Below are 12841 nucleotides of genomic sequence, written 5' to 3'. Positions count from 1 at the left end.
TGATTGCGTTCTTGACCAGTTCGTTTGCCGGCAGGCTCCGGCACTTCCAAAGGAAGCTCTTATCATGAGCCTGGAAGGATAATCAGGGTGCCACCTGAGAGCTCTGTCCCTCCCCAACTTACGGTGTGGCCCACCAGAAATTAGTACAAGTTATTACAAGTTCGTGGTGAATATGAGTGTGTCCCTATGGTTTACCAGTGGAAACGACAGCGTAGCTGTGAAAGCACTGGTGTCAGGGTTTGAAGCAAACCCACCATGACCAAGTTGGAGGGACTGCAGTCCAGGAAAGCCTCTCACAAATCACTGGAATGTAAGTGACTAACGGATTCATATACTAATTGGTTGTCTGTGCTGGTTCCCTACCAGGTGAATCAATAGCATTTCTTCATTTTAAAAGTGTGTTGTCACTTAAACTGTACTGTCCACGTTCAAAGGATTTGCAAAAAGAATGTTAGAATTTCTGCCTTCTAGGAAATTGCAGTGTAATGTGAAATGAAGTGCTGCAGGAGAAGATGATAGAGAGCTGGGTGGTGGTGGGCTGAGATATTCAGGAGGACATCAGTCTAGCTGGATGACTGAGAATGGGCAGTCCACATGCAGGCAGAGACTTTTCACCCAAATTTAGGATCTGTTTGGAAATAAATGGACTTCCCTGGTGGCTCAGACGGTAAAGCGTCTGCCTACAATGCAGGAGACCTGGGTTCAGCTCCTGGGTTGGGAAGATCTCCTGGAGAAGGAAATGGCAACCCACTCCAGCATTCTTGCCTGGAAAATCCCATGGATGGAGGAGCCTGGTAGGCTACAGTCCATGGGATCTCAAAGAGTCCGACATGACTGAGCAACTTCACTTTTGGAAATAAAAGGATAAAGTTTGGAGTGGGAATGGAGACAGCAGCATGAGCTCAGATGGACACCCAGGGCAGGATTCTGTTTGAGATCTTCTGCCAGAGGGAAGAATTGTGAGGAATTGGGAAAGAGGCTGAGAATGGGGTAAAGTAGGAGTGTTTCTCTTTCCTTATAGACTTTTATCCTGTAGGCAATAAGTGGCTAATCCAGACTGAGTAGAGAAATGAAATTAGGTGCTGTAGGAATTTCAACCAGCGGTATTTTATAGGAGAAAATAGAATGGAGAGTGGCTTTATGGCTGAACATCAGTTTTATTCAACAAAAAGTGTTGCAATTCAACAGAACAAAGTGATGAGTATCCTGACTTGCATGAGTATGAGATAGACACATGAGAGGCCTAATACAATTATATCTTTAAAAGGTTGGAGTTTGCACTTGAGTACATAGAAAAAAATGGTAACTTCCATGGAAAAGAGTTAACTTGGGAAGAGAAGTTGCTTTGCTTCACTGTGTGGGCTGTGGTTGGGAGGAGTGTAAAATGGTGAGATTGAGGGACTGGACTAGCAGCCCATCCACACCTGGACCATCCTAGGACTGGTGGGGTGGGGTACGGTGACAGGAGTGGAGAGGGAGGGATGACCCTAAGGAGAGCTTTGGGAGATGATTATATCTGGGGGTGCAAAGAATGAAGCAAAGCAGGTAAATGAAGAATGGGACACATAGGGGCCCCAGGGAAGTTTGGTTCCAGTCTTAGTCCCCAAACCTTTGGACTCGACATGTTTAAGCCTACTACGTCCATTTAGAAGTTGGGGTATTGTAACCTCTTAACTCTTGGCTGTAATCATAAATTCAATTCATGCTCAGTAATTTGGAAGGGATTTTTAAAAACAGGGTGACTTTAAATGAGCACTTTTTTGACTTTGGTGTGTTCAGTCCTTGCTTATAAAAGATGGCAAGAGAGACAGTTCTCAGCCACTGTGGTTAGAGACCGCTCATGCACAAGAAATGGAAGCATTGTGTAAGCTCCATAACAAATGAGACCATTCCAGATGTGTGAGCCCTAGACTGCAATGTCTAAATTGTAAAATGAATAAACTAAAACACTAGCCACCTTACCTTTAGTCATCTTCTACATTCCCCATGTGGTTTCCCATCAGAGTGCAAGTGAATCTTTTTCTATTTGGGGAAATCACATCAGTTATAAATTTACCCTGCCCCTTCACAATATTGTAGTTTTCAGCATTTTCTCCTTTGGCCATGTCTGAAAGAAAGTCTGGGAAATCTCCTGGCGGTCCTGTGGCTAGGACTCATTGCTCTCACAACCGAGTTGCTGGGGTTGAATCCTTATCCTGATCAGGAAACTAAGATCTCACAAGCTACATGGTGTGGCCAAAAAAACAAACAAACAAACAAACAAACCTGATTGAGTTGTTCTGTGTAGAAGACAATGAGAACGCAGTTTACTCCAAGTTACACAGTCAACATTTTAATTTCCAGGCTGAAGACTCTCTTCTATAGTCTTATTTTTGGCTAATATTTTTTGCTGCCACAAACTATAGAATTGTATGGAATAGTGTCTTGAAGATTGGTCATTTTCTTGAAAGATGTGTTGTTTTTTTCCTTTTGTTTTTTAAGCATCTTGGATTATTTAATGTATAAACCCCTTCATCTCTCAGGTAACTGTGGGAGATAAAAAACCAAGGTCCCTTACAAATTAACAGAGATCAGAGGCAGATATTACAAAGTGCAGGAAATATCCAGCAGCTCTAGAGGTTGCTATCTATCCTGTGTTCAATTTGTCTTACGATTTGCTCTTTGGACTTTGGGGTTTCCTACTTGGTGTCTGTTCTGCCCTCCAAAGCTAACACTGCTTATGGGCAACAACAAACAGCAGGGTTCCACCCAGGTAACAGACATACCTTGTAAGGAAGGCCTTACTTTTCAAGATTAGAGACAAAGCCTTTCAATACTGTGGAATGTTGTTTTTATGCCGGTTTTCACACTTAACTCCTAATGCTGTTGATGGTATTGTAGGTTACATGGAATTGTGGGTTACATGTTGATGGTATTATGAGTTACATGAATGTATATTGTGAGTTACAGGGAATTTTGTAAGTGATCCTGGCAGATCTTACATTCAGTACTGGAAGCTTAGCAACTCCCTTAAGGGTGGTAGCATGCCAGGGTTCCCTTCACACAGGTAACCCTTCCTCACAGTCAACGCCTGGTCCTGGAGTGGTGGCTTGATAGTCCCTTAAAGGCCATTTCTTCCCTGCAGTGGTCACAAAGGGAAGAATGATAACTAAGCTCAGACTGTCAAGACCTTTAGCTTTATCCTAAAAATGGAAACTATAGATATTGGTAATGATTCTCTGTATAACATCTTGAGTCTGTGATACAACTGGTTTAAGGAAATGTATTCCATTGTTACTTCATACGAAACAAATTGCTGAGTTCCAGCTTCAAGGAAGAGCTAAATCATATGTGTTCTTTCTTGATTGAACTACTAAAGCATTATATCAGAAAAACAAGTTAAGAAAATGTGATATTGTAAAGCCTTTGGAATTATAAATTGTAAAAGAGCAAATAAATTGAACTGCAAGTGTGTGATTTTTTTTTCAAGATTAAGACATTTTATTATATTAATTAGAGTAGAGGCTAACTGGTTTTAATTAAAAAGAAAAAACAAAAAAAACCCTTAAACTAGAGTAATAGAAAAAAGGGAGTTTATTTCTCTCTCATGTAAAAGTTCCAAAATAGGTAATTGAGTAGGTTGGGAAGAAGGCTCTTCTCCATCAGGTAGGCCATGCTGGGACCAGGGAGGAAGGTCAGTCTTGCCATCCTAAACAGATGACTATGTCACTGATTCTAAGATGCTCTAAAAGGAAGGAATAAAAATTGAGTAAAAGATCACGCAGAAACAGCTCATATCACTCCAGTCCTATTTCATTGGCCCAAACTCATTCACGAGGCCAGACGGAAATAGAAAACCAGAAACAGTAGTCTTTAGCTAAGGATCTGAAAAGTGAAAGTGAAGTTGCTCACTCATGTCTGACTCTTTGTGATCCCATGGATTGTAGCCCACGGAATTTTCCAGGCAAGAGTACTGGAGTGGGTTGCCATTTACTTCTCCAAAGTGTGTGATTTTTAAGCATTTTCTTCTCCTCTCAAAAAGGTGACATTACTCATGACATCACCAGTTGTTATGAATAGTTCTGTAATCTCCACAAATCTCTAGATAAGGAGAAAAGGATGGTGGAGTGGAGGGCATAAAAGATTTAAGCATTCCCTACAAAGAGGAACTATTATGAAGACAGAAAGCATACCGACTAATTTATTTATAAATGGAGGCCAGGCACATAGGAGGTCCATGGATGGATATTTCCAGGGGTGGCCTGTGGAATTATGTGCTTTACTTTCAACCAGTGTAAGTGCTTAGGGATAAAGGAAGCTGTAGGCAAACAAAAGAGCTTTATACTCAGAATCTAGGACTTACGTGGTCAATTCGTGGAACCAATCTCCCAATAAATGGTGGTTAGGTTTTCGACTACATGCTAAAAAGATTTTAAAGTGATCAGAGGCTCTTGCAAGGTTATTCGGAAGAGCAGAGCAGATGTGAGAGGGTGGGGGCGCCTCCAAGAATGGGTTCATTCAGTGTTGCTTCCAAGTTACCCTGTGATGGAAATGTCCTAGAGAAAAATGTCCTTTAACTCCCTATGTGTGTATGCTAAGTTGCTTCAGTTGTGTCTGACTCTTCAGTCATGTATGACTCTTTGCGGCTCCATGGACTGTAGACCACTAGGCTCCTGTGTCCACGGGATTCTCTAGGCAAGAATGCTGGAGTGGGTTGCCATGCTTTTCTCTGGGGATCTTCCTGACCCAGGGATAGAACCCATGTCTCCCGTGGCTCCTGCATTGCAGGTGGATTCTTTATCCTTGAGCCACCAGGGAGGCCACTTTATTCCCTATATTAACCAATTATCCCTCAAGATGGATTAATCCCTCAAAGTGATTAAGCACTACATTTTTTTCATGTGAGAAGCAAACAATGATAGTGTTTCCACGGCTGGTCTTATAAGGCCTATAACTTTGTCTAACTCCTTAAGGATTTTGTTTAGATACTCCCCACCCAAGGCTGGATTATGTGATACTCCTGTGTGTTCTGGCATCACCTGTATCTTCACTTTGATAGCCCATTTAATGACATGACAGATGAGACCTGTAACATTCTTAACTTCATCAAAGGACACAATATATTCCTTAGAGTTGTGAATTAGTGTAGCCAATGCAGTATCCCCAAGGGAGAGTAAAGGGCCTGGAACATCGTACATACGCAGGTATTTGTGAATGAATGGCTTAGTGTTAATTTTATGAGATTAAGTCAGGCCTTGTGGGTTGGACCCTAGAAAGTGAGGAAGACAGTGATACCAGTATATGGAAAGGGAAGCACAAAGAGAGAGGACAGTACTAATGAACATTTTCCTGCTTTGTAATTCTTTCCAAAGTCTTGCCTTTATCCTAGAGGAGAGATGAAAAGTCAAGGATGAATTTGGAAAGTGGGAGTCTAAAATGAAGGGTAACTCCTGACCACACCCACCTTTCATCTACCCAAGTGGCCATCGTACCTCTGTGGCAGGTTGAGTTCCTTAGGACCAGACTCTGGGATGGAGATTTGGGTGCAGGAAATTTAATGGATGTGCTATGGGGAATAACATGTCTGAGGGGTCAAAGAAAGCATGATTAAGTAGAGAGAGGAGTTTGGGTATGTTACAGGCACAACAAAGGCCTTGGCCAGTCCCATTGAGAGCTCATGAGCTATAATGACCCAGAATTGTCCCAGTTAGGGCAAGAGGCTACATCTTCTTTTTTTTTTTTTTTTTTTTTTTGAGGCTACATCTTACATTGCTGCATAGAGCAGTCACTGTGATGCAGGATGCCGCTGGAAATGAGGCATGGCCTTGGATGAGGATAGCTGTCTTCAAGAAAGAACAGTCCCTGGAAAGGGGAAGTCATTTGCAACTGTTAAATAAAGTCAGCTGTTGACTAGCAGGTGGGAGAAGGTGAAATATAACACAAACAAGATGGTCTCTGCCCTCAAGAATCTTCCAGACATGTGGGCAAGCATTAATGATCACAAATGTGGTAGCTCAAAACAATATCCATCAACTTCTGGTCTCTGGTCTGATGTTTAAAGAGGTTAGAAGTCTTCACTCTTTTCTAACAAGTAAAACTAATGATCAGATTTTCTTAAATCTGTTAGAGAATCATGGTCACAGGGTAAACCACTGACCCAAAAATCAGAGAGATGGGCTGATAAAGACTCAAAACTGACTGAAGCAGAAGCCTTTGTGGGAACCAGGGTAGGATACTTTGCTATCTGCCACCAAAAAAAAAAAAAAAACACCTCTGGTTTTAGAATTCTCACGAGTTGGTTCTGATCACCCAAACAGTCACCCTTTGAAAAAACCAAACTGTCCAGAAATGTAATCTAATCATGGGAGTAAAATCCCTTCAAGTAATGGTTCTACAGGTTTGGGCAGGAAACCTGGGGGCCGTTTTACAATTGTGTCAACCACAGCCATGGTGACAGGCTAAGATACTTGTAAAGAGAGGTCTGGTGGCTTCTTTTGACTTCCTTAATAGGATTAGCAAGTGGGGTGGGGGGAGGTGGGGGGTTTGAGGGAAAGATTTTAGGATGAAGAAATTTGATTGGTCAGCTTTATGGGCTCAGCAGTCTGGCAATTCTAATTCCCAGAGGAGGAGGAATTTGGTTTGAGGTTCTTTTGGGTAATCTGGGCAGAAAAACCAGAGGTCAAGGGAGATAACAGGCTTAAATGATGGCCACAGAATGTAGGCCAGAAATAGAAGACAGAGAAACCTGGAGTGAGGGAGAAGCACAGGAATTAACTTGCAGGGGCTGCAGTGAGTGGAGAGATTCCAGTTAAAGCAGAAAGTGGAGAAAGGCTTTAGTAAGAGGTTAAAAAATGTAGGCCAGAAATAGAAGACAGAGAAACCTGGAGTGAGGGAGAGGCACAGGAATTAACTTGCAGGGGCTGCAGTGAGTGGAGAGATTCCAGTTAAAGCAGAAAGTGGAGAAAGGCTTTAGTAAGAGGTTAAACATTTAGATCAGCAGTTCTTCAAATCTGGTCCCCAGACTAACAGCATCAGCATTGTTTCGGAACTTGTTAGAAATGCAGATTCCCCAGTCCATTCTAGAATTAGTAAACTGGAAATTCTAAAAGTAGGAGGAGGGCACAAGAATCTGTTTCAACAAGCATTCCAGGTGATTTTGATGCCCCATAAGCTTCAGAATCATTGATATTCTTCCATATTGTAATAGAATCTGTTTTATTATGAATGGGACTCCAGCAGGAGAAAGGAAATTCCTGAAAGGAAAATTTTCTGCTGCATGCTGAGCTAGAAATGCCAAGGATTAGTGTAAGACATTGCTTGACTTAACTGGCCTTAGGGTTTTCAGAAAAAACAAGTTCTGAGCCATTCCAGCCAGTTGTGTTATTGATACACACTTTTCAAGACCAAGACTAAGAGCAGTTGGAAGAAAAGTTATGACCAACTTAGACAGCATATTAAAAAGCAGAGACATTACTTTGCCAAAAAAGATCTGTCTAAGTCAAAGCTATGGTTTTTCCAGTGGTCATGTAGGATGTGAGAGTTGGACTATAAAGAAAGCTGAGCGCAGAAGAATTGATGCTTTTGAACTGTGGTGTTGGAGAAGACTCTTGAGAGTCCCTTGGACTGCAAGGAGATCCAACCAGTCCATCTTAAAGGAAATCAATCCTGAATATTCATTGGAAGGACTGATGCTGAAGCTGAAACTCCAATACTTTGGCCACTTGATGCGATGAACTGACTCATTGGAAAAGACCCTGATGCTGGAAAGATAGAAGGTGGGAGAAGGGGATGACAGAGGATGAGATGCTTGGATGGCATCACCGACTCAATGGACATGAGTTTGAGTAAACTCCAGGAGTTGGTGATGGACAGGGAGGCCTGGCGTGCTACAGTCCATGGGGTCACAAAGAGCCGGACATGACTGAGCGACTGAACTGAACTGAGGAGCAGTTTACTGAGGGGAGTTGGGAAGGAGTCAGCCTGGCCTACATCAGTTATTGTTGAAGGAGGGGGAAATCCCCCCTAGGGGAAAAGGCAGGAAGTGGGAACAGTGAGTTCCTGGGACCCTGAGGGATGAAAGCAGTAAAAGACTCTGGTGGAGAAGAAATGACCCTTGCTTGTGAGCAAAATCTGGCTCCACTTCAGCTCAGTAAGTACAGACGCCCTCTCCTGGCTGCAGGCAGCATCTGGCCCTCCTGCCTCAGCTGCAGCAGTCAAAGCCACTATCAGCTGTCCTTAGCCAACAGGAGGAGGATATATTTTGGGATATGGGAGCTGACCCAGTACACTGATTCCTATATCCTTATAATTTTTATGAATCAATTATTCTGGGAATAATAATAATCATGGTACAATGGCAATAAGTGCTAAAGACATGGTTGTTCATTGTTATTATAGGCTATCCCAGTAAGACGGTAGGAGGGGTGAATTCACATTTAGAATCAAACCCCATTCCCTCCAGAGATGCTCAGAGGGCTCAAACAAACTTTGTGTGCACCAGGACCCAGGAACCCCACAGAGACTGAGACAGAATTGTGTTTGAGCGTCTCCTGTGGAGGTATGGGTCGGGAAAGCTCTGCCACAGAGACAGAGGCTGTGCGTGTGGGTATGGCTTAAGCCCTCTTGGAGGAGGTTGCCATTAAACCCACCATAGAGCTGCCAGAACTTACACGGGGCTGGAAAGTAGACTCTTGGAGGGCACAACAGAACCTTGTGTACCAGGACCCAGGAGAAAGGAACAGTGACCCCACAGGAGTCTGTCCCAGACTTGCCTGTGGGTGTCCGGGAGTCTCCGGTGAAGGCGTGGGTCAGTGATGGCCTGCTGCAGGGTTAGGGGCACAGACTGTAGCAGTACATGCATGGGATCTTTTGATGGAGGTAATCTTCATTACCTCCACCATAGTTTGCTGCTGCTGCTAAGTCGCTTCAGTCATGTCCGACTCTGTGGGACCCCATAGACAGCAGCCCACCAGGCTCCTCCGTCCCTGGGATTCTCCAGGCAAGAACACTGGAGTGGGTTGCCATTTCCTTCTCCAATGCATGAAAGTGAAAAGTGAAAGTGAAGTCGGTCAGTCGTGCCTGACCGACCGCACGGACTGCAGCCTACCAGGCTTCTCCGTCCATGGGATTTTCCAGGCAAGAGTACTGGAGTGGGTTGCCATTGCCTTCTCCACCATAGTTTGGCCCCAGGTAAATAGCAGGGAGGGAACACAGCTCCACCCATTAATAGAAAATTGGATTACAGATTTACTGAGCGTGGCCCCACCCTTCAGAATAAGACCCAGTATCCCCCTCAGTCAGTCTATCCCATCAGGAAGCTTTCATAAGCCTCTTATCCTCTATCAGAGGGCAGACAGACTGAAAACCACAATCACAGAAAACTAACCAACCTAATCACATGGACCACAGCCTTGTCTAACTCAGTGAAACTATGAACCATGCCCTGTATGGCCACCCAAGACGGACAGGTCATGGTGCAGAGTTGTGACAAAATGTGGTCCACTGGAGAAGGGAATGGCAAACCACTGCAGTATTCCTGCCTTGAGAACCCCATGAACAGTATAAAAAGGCAAAAAGATAGGACACTGAAAAGTGAACTCCCCAGGTCGGTAGGTGCTCAATATGTTACTGGAGATCAGTGGAGAAATAACTCCAGAAAGAATGAAAAGATGGAGCCAAAGCAAAAACAACACCCAACTGTGGATGTGACTGGTGACGGAAGCAAGGTCCCATGCTGTAAAGAGCAATATTGCCTAGGAACCTGGAATGTTAGATCCATGAATCAAAGCAAATTGGAAATGATCAAACAGGAGATGGCAAGAGTGAATGTCGACATTTTAGGAATCAGGAAACTAAAATGGACTGGAATGGGTGAATTTAACTCGGATGACCATTATGTACTATGGGCAAGAATCCCTTAGAAGAAATGGAATAGCCATCATCGTCAACAAGAGAGTCTGAAATGCAGTACTTGGATGCAGTCTCAAAAATGACAGAATGATATGTGTTTCCAAGGCGAACCGTTCAATATCATGATAATCCAAGTCTATGGCCCGACCAGTCATGCTGAAGAAGCTGAAGTTGAATGGTTCTATGAAGACCTACAAGACCTTCTAGAATTAGCACCCAAAAAAGATGACCTTTTCATTATAGGGGACTGGAATGCAAAAGTAGGAAGTCAGGAAACACCTGGAATAACGGGAAAGTTTGGCCTTGGAGTACAGAATGAAGCAGGGCAAAGGCTAATAGAGTTTTGCAAAGAGAACGCACTGGTCATAGCAAACACCCTCTTCCAACAACACAAGAGAAGACTCTACACATGGACATCACCAGATGGTCAACACCGAAATCAGATTGATTCTATTCTTTGCAGCCAAAGATGGAGAAGCTCTATACAGTCAGCAAAAACAAGACTGGGAGCTGACTGTGACTCAGATTATGAACTCCTTATTGCCAAATTCAGACTTAAACTGAAGAAAGTCGGGAAAACCACTAGACCATTCAGGTATTATTTAAATCCCTTAAATTATACAGTGGAAGTGAGAAATAGATTTAAGGGACTAGATCTGATAGAGTGCCTGATGAACTATGGATGGAGGTTCATGACATTGTACAGGAGACAGGAAGCAAGACCATCCCCAAGAAAAAGAAATGCAAAAAGCAAAATGGCTGTCTGAGGAGGCCTTACAAATAGCTGTGAAAAGAAGAGAAGCAAAAAGCAAAGGAGAAAAGGAAAGATATGCGCATTTGAATGCAGAGTTCCAAAGAATAGCAAGGAGAGATAAGAAAGCCTTCCTCAGTGATCAGTGCAAATAAATAGAGGAAAACAGTGCAATGGGAAAGACTAGAGATCTCGTTAAGAAAATCAGAGATACCAAGGGAACATTTCATGCAAAGATGGGCTCAATAAAGGACAGAAATGGTATGGACCTAACAGAAGCAGAAGGTATTAAGAAGAAGTGGCAAGAATACACAGAAGAACTGTGCAAAAAAGATCTTCATGACCCAGATAATCACTATGGTGTGATCACTCAGACTCACCTAGAGCCAGACATCCTGGAATATGAAGTCAAATGGGCCTTAGGAAGCATCACTACGAACAAAGCTAGTGGAGGTGATGGAATTCCAGTTGAGCTATTTCAAATCCTAGAAGGTGATGCTGTGAAAGTGCTGCACTCAATATGCCAGCAAATTTAGAAAACTCAGCAGTGGCCACAGGACTGTAAAAGGTCAGTTTTCATTCCAATCCCAAAGAAAGGCAATGCCAAAGACTGCTCAAACCACCACACAATTGCACTCACCTCATATGCTAGTCAGGTAATGCTCAAAATTCTCCAAGCCAGGCTTCAACAATATGTGAACCGTGAACTTCCAGATATTCAAGCTGGCTTTAGAAAAGGCAGAGGAATCAGAGATCAAATTGCCAACATCCTCTGGATCATCGAAAAAGCAAGAGAGTTCCAGAAAAACATCTATTTCTGTCTTATTGACTATGCCAAAGCCTTTGACTGTGGATCACAATAAACTCTGGAAAATTCTGAAGGAGATGGGAATACCAGACCACCAGACCTGCCTCTTGAGAAATCTGTATGCAGGTCAGGAAGCAACAGTTAGAGCTAGACATGGAACAACAGACTGGTTCCAAATAGGAAAAGGAGTATGTCAAGGCTGTATATTGCACCCTGCTTATTTAACTTATGTACAGAGTACATCATGAGAAATACTGGGCTTGATGAAGCACAAGCTAGAATCAAGATTGCTGGGAAAAATATCAATAACCTCAAATATGCAGATGACACCACCCTTATGGCAGAAAGTGAAGAAGAACTAAAGTCTCTTGATGAAAGTGAAAGAGGAGAGTGAAAAAGTTGGCTTAAAGCTCAACATTCAGAAAACTAAGATCATGGCATCTGGTCCCATCACTTCATGGCAAACAGATGGAAAAACAGTGGAAATAGTGGCAGACTTTATTTTTTGGGCTTTTGGCCACTTGATGTGAAGAGTTGACTCATTGGAAAAGACCCTGAAGCTGGGAAAGATGGAGGGCAGGAGGATAAGGGGACGACAGAGCATGAGATGGTTGGATGGCATCACCGACTCAATGGACATGGGTTTGGGTGGACTCCGGGAGTTGGTGATGGAGAGGGAGGCCTGCATGCTGCGCTTGATGGGGTTGCAAAGAGTGGGACACGACTGAGTGACTGAACTGAACTGAAAATCACTGCAGATGGTGACTGCAGCCATGAAATAAAAAGATGCTTACTCGTTGGAAGAAAAGTTATGACGAACCTAGACAGCATATTAAAAAGCAGAGGCATTACTTTGCCAACAAAGGTCCATTTCGTCAAGGCTATGGTTTTTCCAGTAGTCATGTATGGATGTGAGAGTTGGACTATAAAGAAAGCTGAGTGCCGAAGAATTGATGCTTTTGAACTGTGTTGGAGAAGACTCGAGAGTCCCTTGGACTGCAAGGAGATCCAACTAGTCCATCTTAAAGGAAATCAATCCTGAATATTTATTGGAAGGACTGATATTGAAGCTGAAACTCCAATACTTTGGCTACCTGATGTGAAGATCTGACTCACTTGAAAAGACCCTGATGCTGGGAAAGATTGAAGGCGAGAAGAAGAGGGGATGACAGAGAATGAGATGGTTGGATGGCATCACCAACTCAATGAACATGAGTTTGAGTAAACTCCAGGAGTTGGTGATGGACAGGGAGGCCTGGTGTGCTGCAGTCCATGCGGTCGCAGAGAGTCGGACACGACTGAGTGAACTGAACTGAACTGATCCCTTCCCCTGAAAACTCAACCAAACATGAAAGAGGTTTATGGGCTTCCCTTGTGGCTCAGCTGGTAAAGAA

This window comes from Cervus canadensis, chromosome 3 (assembly GCF_019320065.1).
Source record: "Cervus canadensis isolate Bull #8, Minnesota chromosome 3, ASM1932006v1, whole genome shotgun sequence".
NCBI lineage: Eukaryota > Metazoa > Chordata > Mammalia > Artiodactyla > Cervidae > Cervus > Cervus canadensis.
Note: the sequence above shows the minus strand (reverse complement) of the source record.